The sequence below is a fragment of the Lactuca serriola genome, chromosome 8 (assembly GCF_051521515.1).
Source record: "Lactuca serriola cultivar US96UC23 chromosome 8, Lser_US96UC23_V15, whole genome shotgun sequence".
In the NCBI taxonomy this organism is placed as follows: domain Eukaryota; kingdom Viridiplantae; phylum Streptophyta; class Magnoliopsida; order Asterales; family Asteraceae; genus Lactuca; species Lactuca serriola.
In genome coordinates this window covers 24969014-24975182 of record NC_136415.1, presented here as the reverse complement: position 1 = coordinate 24975182, position 6169 = coordinate 24969014, and the positions used below count along the sequence as shown (strand labels likewise).

General features: G+C 27.4%; 1 long non-coding RNA gene across 1 annotated transcript; it reads right to left on the bottom strand.

Moving 5' to 3' along the window:
• Nucleotides 1-3334: 3334 nt before the first annotated feature.
• On the bottom strand, nt 3335-5885 carry LOC145069671 (uncharacterized). Its single transcript, XR_013689612.1, has 4 exons — nt 5214-5885; nt 4729-5115; nt 4477-4559; nt 3335-4105 (listed from the first exon to the last, which is right to left on the bottom strand). It is a non-coding gene; the product is annotated as an uncharacterized LOC145069671 (long non-coding RNA).
• Nucleotides 5886-6169: the final 284 nt, after the last annotated feature.

Genomic DNA, 6169 nt, shown 5'->3' with positions numbered 1-6169 from the left:
AAGCCATATGTACGGAGGCTCGGGAAGAGCGGTTGGGTTGAGGCGGCAGGACAACAAACCCTGGGTATTCCAATTTGATGACTGATTTGACCCGTCACATGTTGGCATTCCAGTCCGATGGCTGATTGGGCAAGGGTATTCCAGTCCGATGATTGTGGGCCCGTTATGCATGGTAGTGTGTTTGTTGTATGATGTATTTTGGGGGGAAACTCACTAAGCATTATGTTTACTAGTTGTTTATGTTTTCAGGTTCTATTGTTGATCGCGGGAAGGCGAAGGTGGGATTGTACACATACGTCAGCAACATTGAAGATTTCGCGTTATTTATATTACTTTTGTTTGTAATAAATGTCATTCGGAATAAACGGTTTTATAATTGGGTAGTTTTACCTTAATAAAATGAAAATTTCTGGTTATGAAAATAGAACGTTACTTTCCTACAAGTTCATATGTTTGATATGGTTGAAGAAATAGGATTTTTTTTGCATACAAATAAGAATTTTATTATATATCAAATACATTAAGTGTGTGTTGTGTTATATGTATTATTTTTGTATGATTTTATAACTGTATAATATGTTTATTGAATACAAATTTTAGAATACATGATTTGTTGTTTTTCTGTTACTAAACTTACAGTACTTTCGTGTTATTTGGTATTTGTCACAAATAAGAATCAAGATATATATATATATATATATATCTTTATCATTATCATTATCATCATATCATTATAAAGGAAACATTTTTCCTTTTATCACATTCATTTGAAACTCCCATTCATTTTTCCTTTCATCATATTCATTTAAAACTTTCATGACTTTTCAATTTCTTTCTAATAATAATTATAAGTTGTTTAATATGGTTAAATAAATATCAAACAAAAAATATAATCATATAAACTAAATTTCAATATTAAATAATATCTTTAATTCTACTTATAAAGTTTTGTTTGTTAACTTTTAACATCTTATACTTAATTAATTAGTTTTAATATATTGTTGGATATAAACCATTATCATTTCAAATATACAATTCTGGAACAATTTGTATAAAATACTTAAATTATTAATTTAAGTATAACATTACAAGGTCAACTTAAATATAAATTTTAGTTTGACTTAAACAACCCCAAAAATATTATGTAAATAGTTAAAAGTGATAAATTGTAGCGTCTTTCTAATAATGATTATAAATTGGTTAAAAGGTTATATAAATATCAAACCTAAAGTATAATCATAAATAAACTAAATTTCAATTTTAAAAAAAATACATTTACTTCTACTTATAAAGTTATGTCTTTAACTATTAACATATTATACTTAATTTTTTAGATTTAAAATGTTGTTGTATGTAAACCATTATCAGTTTAAACCTAAATTTTTTGAACAGTTTTGACAAAATACTTAAATTGTTAATTTAAATATAACATAAGAGTGTCAACTTAAATATCAATTTCAGTTCCACTTATAAAACCAAAGAATATTTTGTAGATACTCTAAAGTTATAAATTGTAGTGATAAATGCAAAAACTAAATTGTAATATCAATTTAACTAAAATATTTCCTAAAAATATTTTTATAATTGTTAAAAGTTTTCAAGTAAGTAGCTTAAAATAACTTATAATAATAATAGTTAAAAATAACTCTATATAAATAATTATATTGTTACCTTTAAAATCAAAAAACAATATTTGATGTTTTAAATAATTATAATAATAGAAATTAAAAACATTAAGCAAATATGTTTTAAAAAATTAACTAACAATAACAACAACTATAAATAAAATTAAACTATATATTATTTTTAATTTTATTCACGAGTAACTCGCGGGTAGAAGTCATTCAAACGATTGACATTATGTAGTTATAATAGATGTATATGTTATCATATAATTCAAAATAATCATTATATTATATCAATTTAGTATACGAATTATTATATCAAATTTAACAGCAACGTTATTGTTATATTTAAAAAAACATATATTTGTAAAGACTTCAACTATATAGGTGTTTTTGCGCAACGCGCGGACATTCGCCTACTCTATATATATATATATATATATATATATATATATATATATATATATATATATATATATATATATATATATATATATATATATAGTAGCCGTTTACCCGCGTCAAGCGACGAGTGCAAATTGTTTTTTCAGAAATTAATTAGTTTCTAGAGGCGATTAGTTTTTTTGTGCAAATAGTTTTCTACATCTAAACAATTATCAATAAGAGTCATGTTAGCAGAAACAAAATCAATAAAAATTTAAAATTAAAAGTTAGGATTCTTTATAAATGTATACGAACATATGGTTAATTGTGTATTATTAATTGTGCAACACTTCTTTATACACCACGTTTGATGTATAGTTCGTTGAATTTTTTTGTTAGACTTTTTTTTATGGGCTAACTCATGCGGTAAAGTCCTAGGCTCTCTGGTTTGGTTTGTGTTTTTGGTTAATGTCAAGCACAACTAACACAAAAATGATATGTCAAATATATTAACTTTTGTATCTAATTTGATTTGTATAATATTTTTTTGTATGGACTTGAAAAAAGAGGATTAAAATGTACAGACACATCAAAAGTTATTTGTATATATCTTACAATACCTTATTATAACACATCATCTGATTATTACCTACAATCCCGACCTTAATATACTTCTAATTTAAAATGTTTATTTTTAATTATTAATTCTCAAAAACAAAACTAATTTACTTTCAAAAAATACAAAAAATAGATGAGTTTATATTTTAATAGAAATTCGAAAAATATATGAGAAATTTCAACAAAAAAATCACTAAATTTTTTATCTTTCATCTAAAAAACAATACTTTATTTTTTTTTTTAAAATGTGCACATCACTTTTTGCCAATGCTTTTTTAGTTAGGTTTATTGTCAAAGAAGCACCATTAATTAGTATTATTTAAAAAAAAAATGGTTCCACATTTTGTCGATGTTAATTAAAAAAATTAAAATGTATTTTTAACTATACGTCTATATTGATTAGTGGCGTCATTTATATTTAAGTAATTACTGTTTATAATAAAAAAATTATTTATGTCAATTCTAACAGTTACAATATTATTTTTGTTTTAAATTAAATACTATAGCTTCATATATTGAAGTTCACCGTTAAAAAAACAAGTTAATTTATATTATTTATTTAATATAAAAATTGTTAACTATCAATAAAAAATAAACTACAACAAAATCAAATATTTTTTTTAATTATCGGGTAGGTTCCATGTACATAATTAATTGTAATCAATAATGAAATTGAATGGTCATTATATTGTTATTCTTTAGAACTCTTCAAATATCCTTTAACTTCTAATTGAAAATAGATTAAAATACAATTGGTAAGGTTCATGAACCCATGATATGTAATTACTAAATTGCCACAAATGATCCTACTTAACACACACGAATAAATGCAAGTTCATGAAAAGAAACATAGTAAAAGTACAAAGATATAATTTTTTCCACACACTCATCTACTATTAGGACATCATACTTTAAAATAGCAACCAACTTCTAAATTACGATGCTATAGTAAACAAAAAATGGAGTTGGTTGCTATTTTAGCATATTATTAGATGGCATTGCTATAATATGTTTTTTCAAAAAATGAAAGTGCAATGTTATATCAACTGCTGAAAAAAATAGTTAATTGAAAAAGGGGTTAAAGGGTAATTTTGGGGTAATTTAAGGGGGGTAGATGGTAAATAAAGGGAGTGGGGTTGAAAGGTAGTGATGTAGTAGTTTGACTTTTGACTTGCTTAGTGACATGGAATTAAGTCGGGTAGGTTTAATGGTAAGTGGGTTACCTATTGTATGGAGATATAAGGAGTGTTGACCTAATAGGATATGAGGAATAAGATGTTGACCGAGAGTGGTGTTATAAGGGTGTCGTTGTAGTGTCTGGTTGGCACAATATTTATATATTTCTTTCTCATTCTCGGTAGTCCCCCCAAGTACACACGTCATGTTTGTGCACCATGCCTTGTCAAACATCAATACTTTCAGATAATTCTGGAACTGCCCCTAAACAGTGATACACGATCATCAATCCAAGGATATATCTGGTATTTCACAAACAGGGAAAACATGAAAAGGCAGCGTTTTTGTCACTCACACGATTTGTCAAAAATATACTTAAATCATACTTATACATGAAAATACATTTGAAACGTAATTAGAAGCTTTTAAGGTTCCCAATCAACTCAAGAGAATAAAACTTAAATCAAATAATACAACAAAGTTAACAAAATCAGAATGAAGCCTTTAGCAACCACAATAAACACATTGAAACATATTCCATATATGGCAAATTGATTAACAATTCAACAACTAATAGCATTAAAAAAACCAAATCAATAAAATAGCATTAAAAAAACCAAATCAATAAAAAACTCAACTTAATTGGTGTTTTTACCAAGGTTCTAAACCTTACATGGCAGATTCCAAATAGAAATGGCCCTTCTTGTGCTTGAGTTCCTGGATTAGTGTAATCCATGTTACTTTTAGTCTCAGATCCTATAAAATTAAGAAATAGAATTAATTTAAGACTTCAAACAGAAAACATATAATTATATAAAGAATCCAAAGAAAGTGAATGTCAAATAAGCTGTGGGATATTTCAAAAAGAAATCCAAGGTAGATTCCAAACAGAAAACTGGCATTAACATGTTCACACTGTACATACCGCTTCAAGCTTCTTGGAAGTTCTCAAATTTGGAGAAGGTCAAACCAAAGATCCGCATCAAGATTTGACAAAAAATAAATAAATTATAAAGGATCAGAGATGAAGTATTAGCAATTGTTCTAAACCCAGAAAGACATATCACACACTACACACATAAGAAGCTTTTACCAAATACACTATCTTTGATTAACAAAGTTACAATACATTACTCAGATGCTATCTTCTGTCAAAAAAGTTACAAGTTTCTTTAAATAAAATATTTTTCATCCTAAATCTTAAAACCTAATGCTTGAATTCAACCAACTAAAAGGATCAATGACTTAGCTTACAAATCAATGAAGATCCGACATAGATTTAAGCATACTGAATACACATAAAGGTATGTTCCTGCGACAATCGAATGATTTAAACTTCAAATTGATCAATGATTACACATTCATTAGGTCTCTTTTCACTAAAATCAGATTCGGGAAAGTGAAACATACCAGGAGGGAAATCAACTTGGCTCATTGTGACCCATCATCTTAAAATTCGAGCTTCGATCATATGTATTACTCAATGTTCTTCCATGAAAATCAGAGAGATATAGAGAAAACGCATGTAGGTGGAATGTCGAAGAAAGTAAGAATCTCATTTTCGGGTTTTGGGTTAAGAAAGGATCGATTATATGAGACGATGGTGACCAATTTAGGGTTTTCATGCGGTGGTGGGTGATGGTTGAAAGGTAGATAGTGAAGCCGACAGCAGAGGGGTAAAGTTGGATGATGGCGAGTGTGCTTACGGTCGACGAGAATGGTGCAAAGGAGCTCTAGGATGTAAAAATTTCATTTCTTTTACCTTTGCCCAGATTTTTGAGAGAGAATGATGAGGGGATGGAGAAAGAAGATCAGGCTCGTAAATTTGAAGTGGATGCTAATGTTTTAGACTGATTTGTGTCCATTTTTATCAAATTGGAGCAACCCTGATGTGTTTATCGCTTATCCTTGTAGTGGGGGTTCGATGATGGAGACTTATGCGGAGGAAGGCAGAGGATGGTGGTGGTCGTGGTGCCGGAATTGGCCGGATGTGGTAACTTGCTAAATTGGATGAAGATGATATATAAAGTATATATAATGACCGATTCCCTTGGGGTGAGAAATACTCGTTTAACTTTGAGCTTTATGGGAGTTGAAGATAAAAAGCTATAATTATGGACTTCAATTTTAAATACTTATTACTTTCGGTTTCGGTTTCAGTTTTTAGAATATTGACCGTATAAAATTTATTTATTTTATAATGCATAAAGTTATTGTAAAGGTTTCTTTTAGATGTCTACCAACATTTGAGGATATATATATATATATATATATATATATATATATATATATATATATATATATATATATATATATATATATATATATATATATATATATATATATATATATATATATATACGGTC